General features: G+C 47.7%; 1 protein-coding gene across 2 annotated transcripts in view; it reads left to right on the forward strand.

The window, feature by feature from the left end:
* The window catches only part of LOC144770262 (uncharacterized), an 825,923-nt gene that overhangs the window by 182,397 nt on the left and 620,861 nt on the right, over positions 1-22,665 (forward strand). The window lies entirely within an intron of this gene.

The raw sequence follows: 22,665 nt of genomic DNA on the forward strand, positions 1-22,665 counted from the left end.
AATTTATTTGTAAGGCCCTTGGCTTTCCAGCAATAGATGTGCGACCGTCCGGCAAACCTGCATCTACCTCGACTATTAAAGCCCATCTACACATGTTTAAAGAGACAGTCCCCCCCTCCCGTGGAGCCGGCCTAGCAAATCACTATTAATGCCATCCCGTGATTACACTGTTGCAAACACAATTACTTCTTATTAATTGAAAATAAACAGGGTGATTGACACTCTCCCTGCTTCCAGTTCGGTTTTGTTTGCATATAATTACAGCCAGTGTAACAGCCTAAGGGGTGACACCTCCTCTGCCTCTGGGACCAATCTTATCTCTCTACCAATTAGTCGCAAATGAGCCGAACAAATGGAGCTTCTGCGCCTACTGCGTGTTTGTGTCAGGTGTGTTTATGTGTCTGTAACACGAGCAGCCCACGGCAAGGCACAAGACAAGCTTCAAAATGGCGGCCGGCTCCTGAGGCGTGAAGGGAAGCACTGGACAACAGAAACATGCAGGCAAAAAGGCATTACTGACCATACAAAGTGCAGACCTGCTCATGCTTACTACCTGCTTCAAGCACCAGCAGAAATCCCTCTAGCTTCCCAGCCCAAAGCCAGGGCTCTTACTTGCCTTCTTTCGTTTGTAGTCGTGTTTAGCCCCTCAGCAAATCATAAAATACAAGTCCCAGAATTCAAAGAGTTTTAAATTAGTCCATGGCCTCCGACAACGAAGATGCCAGTGACTTCATAGAGGTGCCCGAGAAGGAAGGTTATGAACCCCACATTCCAGACCACCTTCGCAAGGAGTATGGTGAGTCCGCTTCCTTCGTGCATGTTGTTGCTGCAGTAAACTAAACAAACAGCCATTATGAAGCAATAAAGTGACCAGCCATGTGGGTACTCACCCCGGAGCCGAGAGGAAGTCATTACACAAATAGGGGCTCGGAGTGGCACTCCTGTAGAGGGTACCCTTCTGTACCATCCAGCGTTGGATCGCCCTGTAACTCCGCCTGCAACACAAAGCAAAATAGTATTAGATAGCTCCCCCTCACTGCTGCTCGACAGCTGGGTTCGTGGTAGGGAGGGAAAACAGCGTCCAGGCAGCACTTTTTATCGGGTGCAAGGGGGGAGGATCCGATCACGAGGCCGACCAGGATCAAAGAGGGCACCAGGCCCACGACCCCAGGCCATATACCCTCGGCCCCGTTGGACGTGAGCTCACTGGGGACCCGAGGACCCAGCCACTAGACCGCTCCCTGGGGTCTGTGCCATCATGTAGCACTAAGGGTGGCCGCCCTCTTAGGTGGCCCCCTTCGGTGGCCCAGGGCAGCCTGGCATAGTGCCAACATCGGCCCATACCCCAGCCCGCTCACAACAATTTCCCATAATAACATAATAACAGACACCACACAATGTTTTCTTGGAGAAAGTTGTTGCAGCTTTATTTGCATAAACATTATGCCAATCATGTTGGGTTATCTTACGGGTCGATCCAGGGTCAGGCAGCCCCTCGCCACCTGCCCACTTGATGAGCCATACACCCCCTGTGGTGTTAACCGCGGGGGTGTTATCAATTTTGGGGGAAGGGCTAGCCTTTCCCCCTGGCGGACCTCCAGTCCACCCCTTACTCTCGCCCCTCCCCACTACGGGGGCGGAGCGTTGCAGGCAACCCCCGGTTGCTCAGGTCCACAACCGCCCGAAGGACTAACGGGGCGCCGTCGCTCCTCCAGGATCCCACGGAGGATCTCCCTGGGGATAATTGGCTCTCGCACCCTTACTGTGCTCCTGTAGAGGGTACCCTTCTGTACCTTCCAGCGTTGGATCGCCCTGTAACTCCGCCATGGCTCTGGGTGTGGCCACCGCCGCCCCAGAGCCCCCCACCTTCTATAGTTCTTTGATTTACAACTTGACGCTACCAACGCTTCTGCTAAATCAAGCCGGAAGAGGTCCGTCCCCACTTAGGATAGGTGTATGCCATCTTCCTCAAAGCACCCTGTGCATTTTGCATGTAGCAACCCATGCCGGACAAACCAAATCCTGTTTGCTCGGTGAATGTGCCATGTACCTTGGTCTGCCCAAATATCTGGTGCAACGCCTGCAGATCGTGCAGAATGCGGCTGCAAGACTGATAAAACCTATTACTTTCAGACATCATGTCTCTCCGCATCTGCGCGAACTGCATTGGCTCCCAGTGGTGAGCAGAATTTAATTCAAAGTTCATACCTTGGCGTTTAGAGCATTAAAAGGGACCTGCCCCACCTATTTAAAATTCAGACTTCCCCGTTACCATCAGGAGAGACACCTACGATCCAATTCCCTGCTTCAGTTAACTGTCCCACGAGTTAGAAAAGCCAGACTTGGGGGCAGGCCTTTCTCTGCTGGCACGGCGAAACTCTGGAACGCCTTGCCCCTTGCCATCCAATCTGCTACGACAGAAGCTAGCTTTAAGAAGCTCCTAAAGACCTGGCTCTTTATGCAGCAAACCTAAGCAACTCACCATGCATCTTGCCTTACTGAAGTACTCTCTTAGCGCCGGGCTTTACAAGTATCAGTATTATTATTATTATTATTATTGCGCTGTTCACCCGCCTGCGTGTGGCCTCCATTGCCTCCCCTGACCTTGCGCCCCACCAGGATAGCCTCGGGGTAATTTCGGACCACCAAACCTCACAGGTCCCCCGCAAGTTGCTCCATTCACCCAAAGGGCTCTTCATCATGTGCAGTAGGCCCCTGCGCCCCAGGTGAACCAACTCATCACCTCCTAGGTGTATTACCAATAACTTGGTTGGTGAGCTGCCAACCAGGAACCAAAGAGGGCGCTGTAACCAATGCCTCATGCCTCCGCCACATCTAGCAGGACAGGGTCCATCCCCACTTTAGATCAGTGTAAGCCCTCGTCTTCAACGCACCCTGTGCATTTGCATGTAGCAACCCATGCCTGACAAAACCCAATCGCCTTTGCCCCGTGAATTTGCGCATTGCGCTGTTCACACGCCTGCGCGAGGTATCCATGGCATCCCCTCAACGTGTGCCCCGCCAAAACAACCTTGGCGTAATTCCAGACCACCATATCTCACAGCCCCCAGCATGTTGCTCAAATCGCACAATGTGCGAATCATCATGTGCAGCAGGTCCCTGCGCCCTAGGTGCACCAAATCCACCACTTAGGTGTATTACTAATGAATCAAGAGAGGTCCATACCCACTTTGGGTAAGTGTAAGCCATAGTAATCAAAGCACCCTGTGCATTTCGCATTTAGCCACCCATGCCTGACAAAACCAAATCCTCTTTGCCCTGTGAAGTGCGCATTGCGCTGTTCACACGCCTGCGGTCTCCATGGCATCCCCTGGACGTGTGCAACGCCAAAACAGCCTTGGCGTAATTTCAGACCATCATATCTCACAGGCCCCCAGCATCTTGCTCAGTTCGCACAATGTGTGAATCATCATGTGCAGCTGGTCCCTGCACCCTAGGTGACCCAAATCAACACCACCTAAGGTTGATACTAATGCATCGGGAGGTGATACCCCCTGCCCAGTCTCTGAAGAATCTTTTTCTTCAAGCAATTCCAATGCCTGTCAGTTGTTCACAGCCAAGGTAACCCGTTGCTGTCAACCTGTCCTTCTATTTATCGCATCAGCCCACTGAGAAACCCTCACGATTCCCGAATCTCCTGTCACCCAGACCGTTTTACCTTGTAAATAAAGATGCGGAAATCAGAATCCCCTTCAGTTCTGCCGCTCCACAGAACTGTGAACTGTATCAGTAATGTCCCAGAACCTCTCAACTATTACCGCCAACTGCGTTTTGGAGATGTCCCGGTTAGTGCTCCATCCCCTCCATTTTAGCACTGTCAAGGCCAATCGCACCTTCTTAGGGATGGCCTATTTGCGCCGCATGCACCCAGAAAGTCCTAATTTATGCATAGCCCATAACCTTGCATTTAATTCCGACATTGTATCAGGTTTCTGTTGAAACATAGTTTGCTTGACTGCCGAGTGCACATTGCTCCGTCCCGGGTATGTGTTTTCTCTACTCCGTATTCTGCTGTCAAGCTGCTAACATAGCCTGCCCTAACCCTGGGCGAACTAAAAGAGGCTATACTGCGCCATATAAGCAGCTGCTGTTGCTAATGATGGTCCCCTACCGAACTGGTAAACTAGATGATGTACTATATCATATCCACCTGGTGCAGCACCCCTTGGCCCATCACATCAATTTTACAAACCCAGGAGCAAGCCAGAGCTGGCTACCCCGGGCACATTCTGCACCCGCCTTAATCGAAGGAGCTCTACCCAATGCAGCATACGTTCCAACAAAATGATACATTTGTATTCTGCCGCAGTGTTTCAAACGAAGCTAACCAGGCCTCCTTACGGCTAAAAGGATTCCCTGGGCCGAAGGCAATTGTCCCTCATGATCCTGGCGGGCCCTAGCCACGCTTCCGGAAGTCCAGACTTGACAACACCGTTGCCCCTGTCCACCTGGACAGGCCCTCTTCCCTGCTGCGTGCACACCCTATGGTGTGACACAAGTGCTGACCTTCAGACACGTTCTGGAGAAGACCCCTGGGCACCCCCCTAATGAAAACCATACCAGTCATTTGCCCATCTACCCTTGTGGTTACGTCTCCTGTCACCTATGAGCTGAGGGGGGGGCATGGTAAATGCACAACCGCTACACTGAACCCTGCCTCTATTCTCCCCTACCAGAAGTCAGAACCGGGTTGAACCTTGTCCCAGTGTGTTCTTCCCCCTGTTCCGTGCCCAGGCAAGCCAGCCTGCTAGGCGTGGTTTGACCATTATAGAACGAAACCCGTGCATTTCTGTATGAAATAACAAATCCATGCAAACAACCCCTAACCAGCACCGACCAGTAAACCTATTGCTAGCTTGAATGCCAGGAACAGCGCCCTTTACTTGCGAACCAGTTGCTGTACAAAAGAACACATTCCCTTATTGCACATGGGAATGCCTACTCTGACCAGATACACCACGGGGAATGCATTATTTGCCCCCACTACTATGCAGACTCACCCATTAACTACCAATGAAAAACTTCCATGGGTGTAACCTGGGTACCCCACAATAGGGACTGTAATGACAACTGGGGAGAAAACTGAGAATCCCAGACCCTAGCACAGTATGCTATGACCCTTCTACCTGTCGATAGTTTAGGTGGCCCCCCATGTGAGTAGGGCAGTTCTCCAGCGCTGTTACTGCATTTGAGACATAAAACAACCATTAGAAGCCATGCCCCCCCTCATATACCAAATGGATTCTCTGCAATGAAACAGGGGCCATAGCTGCCCCCCACGCTACCAGGATGAGTCTGTTTGTCGGTTACAATAACTAGATTGCTAACTCGATCGCATCAGAGCCCCTTACTTGCGCCACAGATGCTGTACAAAGCACACATTCCCTTATCGCACATGGGCTGCAAGATATGCCCAGACCCATCACATGTGTAAAAGAAAGCGCCTTTCACTTTTTGTCACAGGGCGTGCATTATTTGTCCAGTCTCCCACTGCTTACCGCCAGAACACCCCACTTATTGACCAATAAATCAACAAATTGCCCAAATTCGTCTGGTCTTTCACAAGAGAAAACATCCAGTTATTGTACAGGAGCTACCTGCTAAGTTCAGATTCACCAGTTGACTACGAATTTAATACTTCCCTGGGGTGTAGCCTGTGTGCTCACAACAGGGACAGTCCTGACACCTGGGGAGGACCCGGGTGTGCAAGACCGGAGCACACTGCCCCCAGCGTGCTATGACCCTTATGCCTGTTGATATTAGTTGGACCCTATGTGATTAGGGCTGTTCTCCTGCACGGTTCCTGCATTTGAGACATAAAACATCCATTAGAAGCCCTGCCCCCCTCCGTATAACATTATGGATTTTCCGCAGTGAGACAGGGCCATCGATGGCCCCCACGCCACCGAGGCCAAGCTTGTTTGTCAATTACGAGAACTAGTTTGCCCACAATACATTTACGTAAGGAGTTGGGTGGGGCAGATACTTGCGTACCTCTAGCGCCTGATGCAGAAGTGTATTGTCTTGAGACTAAGTCAATTATTCACATACTAGGTCTGATAATGACCACTGCACTTTAGAGTGTGAGATTTATAGTAACTTCTTAACTCGTCCTCTTACTATTCTTCTCAGAAACACCTCCTCCTCCCAAGCCTACAAAACTGACCTCAAAGTTCTCCTCCTTCAAAGACACCTCCCAAATTAATTCATGCCCTCCCTTATCTGACGGAAGACCTTTTAATATATACATTTTTATTCACCTTGACTATGAAAGTGTCCTCACAGGTGTTCTTGTGGCTTGGGAGTCTGCCAATTATGAAGTATTATCCTTCTACCTGTATTTGGTACTATCTTGTAACATGCACACGTCACTTTTCTCTTGTAATACACTTATTGCTACCTATCTAACTTGCACACATATCACCTTTCCACCTAGAATGCAACATTTGCTACGTCTTGTATTGTTTGATCAGAGTCAACTTGTCCCCGGAGCCCGACCATGGGTGATCAAATACTCTACAAACCATCCAAAGGAATGAAGAGTTCTATACAGTGACCATTAATTGGCCAATAAATCCCACACCAAGCTCTCTCCCCGTGCTGTGGTTTAAAACATTGCATTTGCCTTTGAATTAAATATTATCATCCCTTAATGGCTTTCTGCTGCAGTAACAGCTAAACGTTAAGAAGGTGCAGCCACTGTAGACACTGACTGATAAAGAATCCCCGGCGCGCCAGTCTGAGTAAAGAAGAAAGAAGGGTTAACAACGCCCCCCTCGCCGCCAGAAACAGGCTGGTTGTAGAGCCCCGGGCTCGGCCCCTCCCGCTTCCAACCAACCTCATTCCACGCCGTGTGTCCAACCATACCTGCTCCAAATCAACTCTCACGTCCTCTTTGTCGTCTAATACTATGCCCACAGACAATCTGTAATTAGAAAAAACATGTTAGCCTCAAACCACACCTGTTGTCCGTTACATTGGGCCCACTGACCCCAGTGTGCCGACGACACCTGTTTACCCATGGTCACTCCCGTGAATTTCAACCAGGCGTGTCCCAGCATCCGTTTCTGAATGGTAGCCTGCATGGACATATAACAAAATGTGAAATTAGCCCCAACCCCGCCCAACATTGACATCACGCCCTGGGGGGGCTGTGCGGGCTAGGGTAAAATGCACGCTACTGATCACATGGTAGGGCCATAACACTTATCTCTGCCGTGTGACCTTGTACCTACAAGTGAGCCAGAAGGCTTATACTTGGCTCTTATGATGGACATCCACCTCTGCAGTAACATTGCATGTGTACATAGCAACGCTTCCACTTGCCACTGTTCCTGACTAATTTTAACCATTCGCGCCTCTAACGAACTCATGTAACCCCAAGTCCTATGCAAAACCTCGTTAAGAGCTCTGACACCTTCGTGTAATGTTTCCGCTACTAAACTGACAAATAAATAGCCTAGGCACCGCTCCTGCTGTGGCAAGAGGGAAACCGTACATGGCTCACCTAAATTGTGTTAATTCTTCTGTGCTCCAGCTAAGCCGCCATGTTAGTTCTTGTGTTTGAGTCCTTCAATATAATGGTAATATACCTCTACTTGCATTCTGTACTCCCTTGTAACCTCTTCCTCCTGTAATGCACCGCTTGCTACCTAATGCAACGTCCGCGTATTTAATATCTTCACCCGTAAATGTTCTCAAGTTTCAGTACTATTCCCATTGTGAAGCGCTCTGACACCTACGGGTAAAGTCTGCACTATATTAAAACGCATAAATTGTCTACGTAACGTTTGTTCTTGCGTTTGAGTGTCCTCCATTTATTGCCGTATTATACTTCTACTGTACTTTGTTCGCTTTTGTAACCTACCCACTTGTCAATTTCTCCTCCTGTAATGCACCGAATGCTACTGCTTGTATCATGTTTTCTCACGACTGACACTTTTGCCTCATGTAATGAAACTTTTGCTTTTGTAATTTGTTCAGTTGTAATGTTCTCATGTATCAGTTCTGTCCTATTGTGAAGCGCTCTGACACCGTGAAGCGCTCTGACACCTTCGAGTAACGTCCGCGCTATAGCACAAAACAAACGCATAAATAAATAATTACATAGTCCCCGGCAAAGCCTATGGCGGTGACCACCGGCGGAGAAGCACCCGATCGATCACCCGCGAGCCCGGAAACAAACAACAATGCTAGCCCCGGTGGAGAGCAGCTGAGACGCGCGCCTGATCCCCGCGCCCCGCTCCGGGCAGGAGTGTAATCAGCACGAGTCGTGGCACCCAAGACGCACGCTCAAAGAATCCAGGCCGACCCATTCGCCGCGACCCCTGACCACACAACCCCCCCCTCCCATACGGGCCCTAGAAGTCGTTTACATGGAGACCGGCCTCAAGCGGCACTGACGGGACGGGGGGCACTCGGGAAGGCACACTAAGGGGCAGCAGCGAGGGGCGCACCAATGGAACCGGGCAAAGTTCCAAAACCTGAGGTGAGCAAGAGCGGCCAACAACCCCGAAGCAGGCTCCACCACCTCGAACTCACCAGGTGCCCGCACCGCCCGATGCGCGCTGCACCACCCCCGAGACTGGGCGAGTATCAGCCCCCGAGGAAGTTCACCACGCGGCACACAGGAAGGAAGGGGGCAGACGGGGTGCCGCAGGCAGAGGGACGGCCACACCAAGGCCAACCCGAACAGCGCAGCACCAGCCAGGAGAGCAGACCACCTCTCCCCTGGAGCACCCACTAATCGCAACAGCCCCACAAACGAGAGGCCAGACGAACCCACCGGCTCCCCACATCACCTGCAAGACCAGGCCCGGCTCCCCCTACCACAAAGACACCGACCGACATCCGCCCCGGTCCCAGACCACGCGACCGCCGCACCCCCTACCCCCACCTAAGCAGGCAGCACCGACGACCGGGGGGAACCCAGGAGAAGGGAAAGGGGGGTTACAGGGAAAACCACTCACCTCATAAAACAGCATCCAGGCAGCACTTTTTATCGGGGCAAGGGGGGGAGGATCCGACCACGAGGCCGACCAGGATCGAAGAGGGCGCCAGGCCCGCGACCCCAGGCCATATACCCTCGGCCCCGCCAGAAGTGACTTCACTGGGGCCCCGAGGTCCCAGCCACTAGACCGCTGCCTGGGGTCTGTGCCGTCATGTGGTACTAAGGGTGGCCGCCCTCTTAGGTGGCCCCCTTCGGTGGCCCGGGGCAGCCTGGCAAATGAAAAGGACGAGTACCAAAAGTCAAAGTAATTCCTCTAAAATGGGCCAGTTACAGTGCTGCCTCTCTGTGGTGTTGTGCTTCTCTTCCAAATCAATGACATTACGGTCTCAAACCATTGATACATATGTTTAATTTGAAGGGGACACACCCCTTCCAAATATAGATTTGATATCCATTGCTAAACTTATATAGAGAGTTAGAAAACCTTTCTCAGAATCGCTGAATGTACGATGCATAATGAAACAAAAAAATGGCTGACTGTACGCTAGATTTATACCCTGCTGCCAAGGCATATATAATTTGTTAAAGGCCCTAAACATAACCAGGGAGAGGGATTTTAACAACTCATAATAGTCTGAGGTAGAAGGGCCATAAGGCCATTAGAGCATTCCACTCACTGAGGGTAGAATGTTCTAAATTAAAAAGAAAATTAATTAGAGAAAAACAGAAAGAAACATTGGCATGTTGGAGCAGAAGGTCTGTGTTAGCTTTTACTAGGCCTCAGCCACTTCTTTGACTTTAATGCAGCTCTCAACATTCTGTAGTGTCGCTCTTTCCACAGAATACACACAGACACGATTGAGGGTACCAGCTCCTTTATTCAGCTCCTTCTTTGTCCAGGGCTAACGGCTAACTAACCCCTTGGTCCCCGGCTCCTCCCTTTCCGCCCGCCCTCGTCCCTCACTCGGGCCGGTCCAAGTGCCTGACCAGTTTGGTCACTGGGCACTATTGCATGGACATCATTACATCTCCACCCTCTGTGAATGAGAGAAACAAAATATATACACCACAGCAAAACAGCAAATGGTCTTTCTTTAAAGTTCTTCGATAAGGCGAGACGGGTTTGTGACTGGAGGTCGGGACTGTCGCGCTCATTCTCATCGGCAATCTCCATCAATGACTGACTGTGATTTGGCAGTGTCTCTGGTTTTCTCTGCTCCAGCTTCGGTTCGGTCAGTAGCTCTTTAACATTGGGTCCGCACTTTTTGAAGTACGTCACGTTCCTGGTAAGTCTTCTTCCATCGGTCTCTGCAGTGATCATAGTTCCTTTTTGTTGTATCACTTTTAGCGGAACCTCATGGTATCTGCAGTCAGTCTTCCGGTGCTGCTCTTGTCGTTCCAGCACCAATGTCTCCATCTTGGATTTGAGGGGGAGTAGCATGACGCCGCTCATCGGCATAGTCCTTCATCTTTTCCTTCTTTATATTGACTCTGGCCGCGATCTCCTCATGGTCGGAGTCGGGATACTGTTCGTTCGCTGCCGGATTCATCATTGGTATTCTGGTGCGCACTGGGCGTCTCAGCATGAGAGTGGCAGGACATTTGCCTGTGGTGGAATGAGGTGTATTTCGGTATGCTCGCAATACCTCGTTGAGTGCTGCCCGAAGGCTCTTTCCGGTGAGTTCTGCTTGCTGAATGGCCTTCTTGATCGTGGCCATGAAACGTTCGATCATTCCGTTGGCCTGCGGCCATAATGGTGTGATCTTGCGGTGTGTGAAGTTGAGGAGCAAAATCAGCAAAGTCATGGCTGTTGAATGGAAGCCCATTATCTGACTTCACCACTAGGGGAATGCCCCATGCGGCAAAGACCTCCTCTAGGATCGGTATGGCACTCAATGCTTTCCTGGATGTGCACAGTTGTGCAATGGGGAATCTGGAGTATTCATCCATGATGACCAGGACATATTGGCCCGATTTGATTGGCCCAAAGAAGTCAATGGCAATGTGTTGCCAGACACCCTCCGGTAGTGGAGACATTTGTAGTTATGCAGGGGGATCCGGACGGCTCACCAGTTGACATTGCGGGCAGTCCTTCAGGGTCGTCTCCACCATCAGGTCTAGTGTTGGGAACCAGACTCTTTCACGGAGTGCTCTTTTTGTGGCTACTATGCCCCGGTGTCCCTCATGTGGTAGGTTGATGACCCCTTGTCTGAGTCGTCGTGGGATCACTATTCTGGTGTCTCGTAAGATGAGACCATTTGCTGCTATCCACAGTTCCTCGCGGACATGTTTGAATGCCGCCATCTCTTGGTCGTTTTTTTTCATTGCTTTGTGTGTGTCTCCAGCTGTTAGTTTGGATCAGACGTTTCACCCCTTGCAGGGTGGCATCAGTTTGCGTCGCTTCACAAATGGCCTCCAGTGGAACAGCCGGAGGCCTCGTTTGCTCTATTACGAAGTGGGTTTATTCGTCCGCGATTGATTGTTCTGATTTGCTGGATCTGGTGGGGTGCCGGGACATGTAGTCTGCGGGGTTTGCATCTTTTCCTGGCTTGTGAATTATGGTGTAGGTGTATTCTTGGAGCTCTAGGTCCCATCGCTCTATTCTCGGTGGCATTTTTGCTCGCGGGTTTCCGACACACACAGCCCAACCCTGCAAATATTCGGAAATGTTTTAAAGAAACCTTTTATTATCAATTCCTTTTTGGTTTTTATAATGTATTATGGAAATGTTGCAAATAATTGATGTATTACATGTTCTATTGTACATATCCAATACATAGAGCTATATTTATTAATCTTTTTTTAAATATCAGAATTAAAAACTATTTTTTGATATCATATCAGTCTATTGCACTATTTACTGTTTATTCTCTGTTTGTTGTTGATAATATGTTTTTCTAAATAGCCAGTTCCTTGTAGCTGAAGTCTGCCTAGGCGTATACTTTTTCAAAAAACTGTTTTCCCTGACCCAGGAGTCGATCCTTACCAGGGGGTCCTTGATACTTACACAAAAAAAAAGTCTGCGGGGTTTGCATCTTTTCCTGGCTTGTGAATTATGGTGTAGGTGTATTCTTGGAGCTCTAGGTCCCATCGCTCTATTCTCGGTGGCATTTTTGCTCGCGGGTTTCCAAAGATTGTGGTCAAAGCTTGGTGGTCAGTCACTAGTGTAAAATGTTTTCCAAAGATGAAAATGTGGAAGTGTTCACACGCCCAGACAACAGCCAGGCTTTCTTTTTCTGGCTGTGAATATGCTCTCTCCGTGTCCGTTCGACTTCTGCTGGCGTATGCTACTATGTGCCGTTGGTCTTCTTCTCTATCGTATTGCGCGAGGATGGCTCCTAATCTTACGGGACTGGCCTCCACTGTTATCTTCGTCTTCTTTTTTGGATTGAAGTAAGCCAGGTTTTTTGCTGATTCTACAGTTCTCTGGATCTCTCGAAATGCCCCTTCACATTAAATGGACCACTGGAAGGGCTGTCCTTGTTTAGTGAGCATCCTTAGCGGGTAGCTTAGCGTGGCGTAGTCAGGTATATATCTGGAGCAGTAGCTGGCCATGCCTAGGAATGATCGTACATCGCCTACGTCCTCCAGGCTTGGTGTGTCGTTTAGCGCTGCTACCTTTTCTGGGTCTGGTTTCATGCCGCTTCCAGAGAATATGTGTCCGAAAAATTTTAGCGTGGGTTTGTGGAATTCACACTTATTTTGGTTGAGTGTGAGGTTGGCTTCCATCAGCGCCTGACAGACCTGATCTAGTGCTTTGTTGTGTTCTTGAGTCGTTGCTCCATAAACGAGGATGTCATCGCTATAGTTTAGGACCTGTGGAATGTGATGTATTGTTCTCCTGATGGCCTCTTGGAATATTTCCGCTGCTGATGACACCCCGAAGCTTAGTCTTTTATATCTGAATAATCCGAGGTGTGTCGAGAATGTTGTGATGTATCTTGACCTTTCGTGCAGTTCTAGTTGGTGGTATCCTTTGTTGAGGTCTAGTTTTGAAAAGATCTTGGCTCCATTGAGTGAAGTGATCATGTCACTGATGTGAGGGCCTGGATGTCTCTCTCTCTCTATTGCCGTGTTGGGCGCCCTCATATCCACACACAGACGGACTCGGCTGGTTTCTCCTTTCTTTGGGACTACCACGACTGGGGAGACCCATGGGGTTGGTCCATCTGTTCTCTCGATGATGTCGGCTTCTAGCAGGTCTTGGAGTTCCTTCTCCACGGCTTCTTGCAGGTGAAACGGGATTTTTCGGTGGTGTTGCGCCACCCGTGTGATTTGTTCGTTTATATGCAATTTTATTTGGCAGTTCTTCATTTTTCCCAGGCCTTGAAAGAGCTTGGGGAACTTCTGGATGAGTGCTGGTTTGTCAGTGACTCTGAATAAGATGTTCACCAATTTCAATCGTTCTGCAGTGGCTAGGCTCAGGAGGCAGTCGGCTTCAGGCCCTTCGATGACATGGATGTAGGCTGATATTGTGAGATCTTGATATGACAGTTCGGTCTCGAACTTCCCAAGACACGTTAGTGGCTTCTTGGACATCCACGTATACACTTGTACATGGGCATTAACCAGCTTCGGCGGCGGTTTCATGCGTTGGTATTCTGTTACTGGTAAGTAGTTTAGCGTTGCCCCACTATCTAGCATGAACTTGGTGGGGTGGGAGCCAACTCTGTTGTCTAGACGCTGGTACTCTTCAGCTGATCAAGGTCAGCTACACAATAGAGGTATTCCTTTCGATCTTGAGGGATGGGCGATGGGGATCGGGATTCTCTTGATGACGACCGCCGAGATTGACATGTCCTGCAGGAATAGCAGCTGGATTGTGACGACCCAGTGGATGAGTCTTGTCTATCCTGGACTGCTCTGACATGATGATGACTGTTTGAAGACTGGTGTTGCCGGTGCCTTCCCCTGTGGTTACTATTTGGTACAACCCCGCACATGCTTTCAAAGTGGTTGTCTCTACCACACTTCCGGCATTGTTGTCCTAGTGCTGGGCATGCATCTGCATGCGGGAAGTCGTATCCGCATCTGTAGCATTTGGGTTGTCTGTCTGATCGTCCCCTCGTATGACTCGTATCTTTGTGTCCTTTGCTTGACTGGTGGTGATGTCTCTTGGACCTGGAGGAACGCACCTGTGGTGGATATCGTCCGTGCCCTCGTTGAGACTGCGTCCTGAATACTTGTTCCCGTCTCTCACCTTTCCCGTCTTCCATTTTCTTCGCATGTTCATCAGCTTGTTCATCTACTCTTGTCATTTCTACGATCTCTTCCAACCCGTAGCTTCTCTTGAGCAATTTGCGTCTCAGTCGTTCGGAGAGACAACCTTCTATGACTCTTAGTCGCAGGGCGTCGTCAATTGAAAACTTGTCAAAATCACAGTACTTCGCCAATCGTCTCAGACGTGTTACGAACACCCCCATTTGTTCATCTTTTTCTTGTGCGGCCAGGTTGAATGTGTACCGCTCAAAGTCGATGTTCCTTTTGTGTAGGAACTTGCGGTCTAGTGCTTCGCGTACTTTATCGTAGGAATCAGAGGACTCTTCTGGCAGTTCTTTTATGATTCGTCCACATTCCCTGCCAATCAGGTTCTTGAGAGCAAACAGTCGCTCTTCAAGGTCTGTCACCTAGGATGCTTTCATGAAGTCCTCAAAATCTTCTATCCATTCTTGCCATCGCGGACCCATGCTCCCGCCAGATTCAAGAACGAGGGGCTCGGGGCTGCGCAGAAATGAGGCTCTCATAATGCTTGTGGGGGCTGGGTCGGGCATTGTACACCTGTGGTTCCTGACTACTTTTACAGTCCTAATTCACTCTCCGTTATGTTCTGTTGCACTCACCAGTGCTTGTTTGTTACTCCCGTTGCACTCGCCAGTGCTTGTTTGTTACTCCCGTCGCACTCATCAGTGCTTGATTGTCACTTTGTTGCACTCACCAGTGCTTGTTTGCTGTCTTTATTGCACTAGCCAGTGCTTGTTTGTTACTTCCGTTGCACTCGCCAGTGCTTGTTTGTTACTCCCGTTGTACTCGCCAGTGCGTGTTTGTTACTTCCGTTGCACTCGCAGTGCTTGTTTGTTACTCCCGTTGCACTCGCCAGTGCTTGATTGTTACTTCGTTGTACTCGCCAGTGCTTGTTTGCTGTCTTTATTGCACTCGCCAGTGCTTGTTTGTTGCTTCTGTTGCACTCACCAGTGCTTGTTTGTCACTCGCCAATGCTTGTTTGCTGTTTCAGGCTCGTTGCCTGACTTCAAAATGGCCGCCGATGATCCCTCGCAGGGGATTGGCCAATGCTGCCTGACTCCAAGATGGCCGCGGGAATCTCGTTTCTGGCGAGATTTCGGCCGTTTTTTTTTGTTTTCTTCACCGGGGACACGGTTAATCGGCGCTTTCACTCACCGCATGCAGCCAGGATCCACCGCTGGAGTCACAAACAGGTGGGGAAGCTTTCTTTTGCTTCTACCACCGGGGTGGGCTCCCGGTGGGGACTTTGGGCAGTGTGCTTCGGCCTCTTTGCACGAGGCGGGCTCCGCTGTTTCTGCCGCCGAGGTGGGCTCTCGGTGGGCGCTGCGAGTAACGCGCTCAAGCCTCCACGCGCGAGGCAAGCTCCGGTCTTTCCGCCGCCGAGGTGGCACCCGGTGGGCATTATGGGCAACACGCTCGAACCTCCAGACGTGGGGCGAGCTCCAGGCGGGTCAACAACCGCTGTGTGCCGAGTTAGCCTTCTTCACGCACGCGTGGGGACAGGACACCCACGTCGCCAGATGTAGTGTCGCTCTTTCCACAGAATACACACAGACACGATTGAGGGTACCCGCTCCTTTATTCAGCTCCTTCTTTGTCCAGGGCTAACGGCTAACTAACCCCTTGGTCCCCGGCTCCGCCCTTTCTGCCCGCCCTCATCCCTCACTCGGTCCGGTCCTAGTGCCTGACCAGTTTGGTCACTGGGCACTATTGCATGGACATCATTACCCATTCCAATGTTTTAATTTCTGTTAGCACATTAGAAAAAGGGGTTTAACACACTCAAACCCTCGTATTTACAGAATTAGCAGATTTGTGAAAGCTAAAACTTTTCATACAAATGGCCCTACATTTGTGTAAGAATTAACAATCAATATATTGTATTAAGTCTCTTAAAATTGAATTACAATCCGATATATTTAGATTTTTTAAATCAAAGTGTTTGGATCTCTTAATAATAAAATGTAAATGCTTACTCTCCAAGATGATTGGCATGTCTGTAGGGGCTGCAGTAGTGGAAGCAAACTTTTCCTTAGATTAGGGTTCATCTGTAAGGCTTCTTCTGTTAAGGAGTCTCAAGCCGAATAAAATACTCTTCTGGCTTTTCCTTGCCTCACAGAGATTTCACCACCCCAGGCTGATGGCCTTCGCTGTTTGTCAGTCTGGTACACAATCAGTGACTGCAGCTCGAGGTGTGAAAATGGAAGGAGAGCAATAAGAGGGGTGAGGTGCTCACTTCACCATACTGACTAGGCAAGCCAGGGTTGTTTCTCGCTCTGACAATTATTTTTTTGCCCATTGACAGCATTTGTACTGCCAGTCTGTGCCCTCTTCCTCTCATGTTTTCTGTCAGTTTAACTGAGCTCTCTGCCCTGAACTCTCTTGCCCTTTTGCCACCCCCCACCAGCTACCACCTTCCTTTTAGCCACACTCTCTGCCTGCCTACAGTTTCTTGTTTCCCCCAGTCTCTTTGAAACACCACTATACATATCCATCCTTCCCCTTTACCTGACTCCTCTTTGCTTGCTCCGAGCTATCTCTCTTTATTGTTGCCCGGGAAACCCCACCACCTCTTAAGCAGGTTTGAGTCTCAGTTGCTGTGCTTCCCTGCTTCCTTCTGCTCATCCCCGAGCTATGCCTTAGGCTGGTGCTGATTGTGTCCTGGTGCAGTGCGCGGACACCAAGACGTATTTAGCAGCCATCATGGCTAATTCATTCCCAGAGGTCAATTGGTACCTTCACACCAATGCGTCATATGTGTCATTTCATAGTTTCACAGGTAAACTTCATTAGAAAGATTTTCATTAAACCACTCCTTGTATAGTGAGAATTGGTATAATGTTGATTGGGCGGTTTGGGCATTCTTCCTGGCAGATGAATGTTCTCTTTTTAGGTCTCGCCGACACAGTGCGCATGCACTGCATAGGAGACCTTTAGCAGTCATGCAGCTCTCTTTCCAAGCACATACTCGTGCTTGTGGAGGCATACGCTTTGCGGGAGTGTGCAGCGGCACACCACAAGCATGAGTATGTGCTTTGAAAAAGAGAAAACTGCCCGCGCAGGCATTCACGCACGGACCTATGAGCATTAGTCAATGAGCTTCTGACAAATTTTAGCCTTATATCCACATTGTTTTAAAATATCAGCATTAGTAAATGTGCTTTGTAATATCCGCTTTGCTTTCAAAGCCTTAGCCTTAGTTATTCACTCACTCGTGCACACCTTTTTTTAAAAATTTTAGGTATCGGGTTTCTGTGTGATGGCACACCTCCCCAGCGCGCGTCCCATAATTTTACCATTCCTGATGTATAATATGTTTTCAAATGCTGCAATCGTCGTGTGTGTCCCTTATCACAATTTTGGATACTTTCAAATCGTGGATATTACTGATAGTAATTTCTGGCTATGGTCACCTTTCGCCACCTGCAGGTCAAAACTATCATTTGTGTGCTGTAATCATCTGTAGTCGCCGCAAGAAAGATTATAGGGCGTCTGTTCACAGGGTTGAACGTGTGATTTTTAAGGAGTTCTGCTTATAAAAAAGGTATTCCCCGTTCTTGTTTTTCTTACTAGTTTTCCTTTCTCAATATTGAAGTAATAGGGTGAATGGGTAATTAATCTTTTGCCATTTTAAGGATATATAATGCACTTGCAATAGTTATTCTAATTTCCAAACAGGTTTAATGCACTATGACTCTTTAAATAAAATGCTGCAACCCAGGAAGGGGGTAGCTGTTAACAAAATGGGAATAAAAATGTCACGCTATTTGAAACATTGACTGTTTATCTCAGCAAGTTACTTAGTGTAACAAAATCCGATTTTAAATTTCAGGCTGCTTCCGCAGACTTATAACCAGGGCAACCAACCTTTTATTTAGGATTATGTCAGTGAGAAAACATTCTTAAGAAGTAATCCCTGTATAAAGAAGCTACCATGAAGAAAAGCAGTGTTTAATGAATTTTTTTTTAGGTCATTTTAAAGAAAAGAATTCAGTTTTTCTATTCCAGTGAAACAACAACGATAAGACAAGCATTGGCATAGCCAATATGTCGCGCCTTTGGGGCCTTATAAGTATTTAATTATGCTGCACAATATCCTTGGTGCAACATCCACTGTTGCATGGCTAAACACTTATAATGTCCCAAAGCCGAGACCTATTGGCTATGCCAATTCTTGTTTATAAAGCCAGATGTATTGGCTTTGCCCGTGCTTTCCCCTAAGACATTTAGAACTGGTGGAGCTTCAAGTGTGTCTACTAGACATGCGAGCATCAGATGTCTGCAAGATGGTACCAAGAGAGTCCTGTGTCTCGTCTTCATGTCTGACTCACAGAAATTAAAACACAGAAGTCTTTTTGGAAAGGTGTCTTTTTTTTACCGCAAGCAGCATCAGCCACATAATAAAAAACATGCTACCAAGGAACCAGACTTTTGTGGGGGGATCTCCCAATGAGCACATGAATGTGCTCCCACGGGCACAGAGGCATATTTTTATGACTCCCATTAATGATGTGGAGCATGTACTGGGATTAATGGAATTATTGTGGGCATATTTCTGCCTGTCGCAAAATGAGGATGGGCCACCAAGACCTCAAGCGGTGGGGCATTCACAAAACAGAATAAGTGGCATACCTGCTCACAAATGTATAGACAAGTATATGTTGATATTTATATTGCATGGGCCTAGCTGGTTAGCCCCAAAGCACTATACATTATTTGAAGTGATCTCAAATAGAGGCCTATATCTTTGAATTAACATATTTGCACTGACATCTCACACATTTAAAGTTTGGGCACAGTGAGACTAAGTTATTTGTCCAGAACTGCACATTTTTCAGTCAAGTGCCAATCTGGAGTCAAACTCAGACCCCAGGTTTCAAGGTGCTGGTATTGAAAATATTACATTGGAGATTAGTTTCTGCGGCATCCACTGCCAGCACTGTCATCACCCACTACCAAGGTGACATCCAGACTTCTGGTGAAGAAGGGAGATAAAGGAATTGGAGAAATGCACTGTATCATTTGCCTTAGTGTAATTCTTGTGCTGCTTTTCCACACATCAATCACTCTGCCATCTTCAATTTCACACTTGTCTCATTTCTTTCTTCTCTTTTCCCTCCACATTATTGCAAACCTTCGCTTTGTTCTTTCTCACTATGCTCTATCTCGTCTCTCTATCTTGTTCCACCATGCTTCCATCAAGCCCTTCTCTCTCACTCTCATCCTCCTTTCCACCTGCTCTTCACTTGCTATCATAGACTCAACTCGACCTGTGAACTGGCTCTGTGTTTACCAGGGAATCAGCTCTAGTTCAGTGCAAGAAATCGACTGACTTTAAATAAGCTCAAGAATATATTTATTTGACCACTGCTCCATCTGTGCTTGGAAATTGATCTATCTGGACGAGGGTTCAGCACTATGTATGCATGGGACTCAGCAGTATCTTTGTTTCAGCTCAGCTCTACAAGAAGATGGGACCTGTTTATGAGAGAGTCGCCCTCTCCGAATGTGCATGCATTAATTTTATCAGTGTGAGAACTCATTTATGTCTACTAGATGTTTTTCCCTATCTTGAGATGAGTAATCAACTTAAGTGTCAGGCACTTAAATGTGCTTCTCAAACCCAACCAGTCCTAATCCTTTGATTTGTACGTTGTGCATCAACACACTACACATGTGATGGTTTGCATTGCAGTTGAACCTCTCACCCATGTATTGCTATGAATACTGTCATGACAGTCATAGCTTTGAAGTCAATTTGATATTCTTATTTGGCCTACATTTGTAGACATTTAGAAAGAGAAGGAAAGTAGAGGTAGTGGGATGGAGACAGCGGTAATTAAAAATGAAGACACAAATGAAAGAAATGGAAAGCGACCGATGAAGGAAAAATGAAAATGGAGGATGATGGGGCGGGAGAGGAGGGAGCGGCATGGGGAGAGAGGAGAGTGACGAAAGGGAAAGAGGGTATGATAGATGGTAGGGTGAACAATTCAGATACTGAAGTGGCACCCTATAAATCATGTAATAGTAGTCAAAATACACTGCAGTGCCTGGGAAAAAAGCAAACTTGAGCAGAAAAGTAAAAGGCAATCAATAAATGTGTTATATTAAAAAACAAATCCTGGCACCAATCTTGAGCTTTAAAATCCACTCTTCGTGTGGACATTAAAAAGGGCAATGTACCCGTGTATCAGCAGCAGCTGTGTTAGCCCACAGGATGACATTTGCTGGTTTGAAATTGGCACAGAGTTTTAGAAGATGAAGCAGGCACCAGCTGATTACAACAATAGATTAGCTTGGAGAACAGCAGTAAGGGTGAGAAGCCAATCTGCATTTTAGGCGAGCCTTTGAAATGTATGTGTGTCTCAGTCCTCTTTCTCCCCTCATCTCAAGGGTTTCCAAGCACAAGCTGTAACTTGCAGAAATGGGAAAGATGACCAAGAGGTAGACCCCACAAATTGCTGAGCTGTCTGGGGCATACCGTGTTGCTGCAGCAGAAAGCTTTAGTAGGCGCAGTGCTAGGTTCTGTCCATGCACAGTGCCAAGATGATCTGCCGCTTTAATCTATTATGTGCCCATCCACTAAACACAGTAGCCAACAGGCACAAACGGGTCTTCTGTTAAATGGGCTATGAGAGGTTAGCACCCAGTAGTCCTCCTCAAAGGCATAGGGAATATTGCAACGCATGTGTGTCCCTTCTGTAGTGTGCTTATCCTGCTTTAGCCAAATTGAGCCACAGAGAAAGTATGAGGCAGAGGAGCATAGTCACTGGCTGCTCTGCACCACCGCCTGACTATTGACATTTAGAGTAACTGTGTGACATGATGTTGTTATCAAGCCATCACTCTGAAGCCAATCCTGCATTACAGGCTCACAAGCAACATCAGTGCTTGGGCCTCAGCTCTCCTTCCTTCAGAGATAGAACAGGGTGCCAGGGACATTTAATTCAGAGGATCTGGACTGCTATCTTCAGGACCATTTCTCTCCCTACTGATAAGGAGTGCCACTGGAATTGCGCAGTTCTACGGCCTCAGACTTTTTTTTGCATTATTATGGATTTGCATTTGCCAGATATTGCAGATTTTAGCAGTAAAATGTGTTTTTAACTCGAATGGAGCAAAAGATACTGAAAATGCTGCAACATGTGTTGATGCGCAATGAAAGGCCTTATGCAAAGATTGATTAGCGACCATTGGTTGCTTTTTCCTGTATTTGGGTCCTAAACTATCACTAGTGAAATCAAACCTTAAGCTAGATGCACAAAAACCAATAATTAATTAAGTAATACTATCAAAAAATGTGCTACATTTCACCACACAGTCTCCCTATTCTTGTCAAATAATTTTGTCAGCTCTGCTGCATAATTTTAATGGCTCTGTTTATAAGTGCTGCTAATCCACCAGCAACGACCGAAACTAAATACTTCCCATAACACTATTTGCCAAAACCACTTTGCAGGTTCCTACTGCTTTAGCCACTCCTTGGACTTTTTATAAGAAAAACCATAAGGCCCCTCCTCCCCAACAGAATGGAAGATGTGATTCAATATATAGAAACGTCTGGACTTTCTGGTGGACACTGAACCAGGGCAAGCCCATTTAAAAAGAAAACCAGAAATATTCTCCCCTTTATTGCGTATATATGGTGCTTGCTACCGCTCCTCGTGGGTCATAAGCGATATATATCAATGCCATTTTATACAATACAGTTTCCTATTGTCTGCCCATTTCAGGCAATTAAAAGAAAACAGATTCTCCCCTTTATTGCGTTTACATAGTGCTTGCTACCGCTTCTCATGTGTGATCAGCGCTATATATAAATGTAATTTCTTGCAATACAATTTTTCTTTTTCTGCCTTCTTTTCTTAGAAATTCGGAGGGCATCTATCATTCAAGATGGGAAGGGCGCAGATGGTCTCTCTCATTCCAGTGCTGATCGGTAATCATTAGCTCTCCTTTAAAACAATAGTGAAGGCTAAAAAACATTGCCTTGCACAGTAAGAGTCCCCACCATGAGGTCTGCACCTAGGATATTGTGAATCACCTCTGTCCTCCACCCCTTCCTGAGAAAACATTCTGAGGCAGCAGGAGTAGCTGAACGTGTCTTTTTAAAGAAAATTAAGGGGCACATCAGCAACAACCTGCGATAATTATTGCTAAGCGCACTTAGCACTAGGATAATTATCGCCGGCTATCGCTGGATTCTATCACGGAGATAGCGTGCTATCAGCAACGCATATCTCCAAAGCAATAGAAATCCAGGTGTTAGCTACAAAACAGTGCGATTATTGCTGGAAAACTGGCGATAATCGCACTGCGACAGGCGATACCTTGCTGATAGGGCAGGGTGGATTTAGCCATGTAATCCACCTCCCATTGGATTACATCGCTAAATCAGATTAAAAGCAGTACAGAAACCTGTGTTAAGCGCGGTTAGTGCTTCTTTTATT

Source organism: Lissotriton helveticus, chromosome 1_1 (genome assembly GCF_964261635.1).
Source record: "Lissotriton helveticus chromosome 1_1, aLisHel1.1, whole genome shotgun sequence".
Lineage (NCBI taxonomy): Eukaryota > Metazoa > Chordata > Amphibia > Caudata > Salamandridae > Lissotriton > Lissotriton helveticus.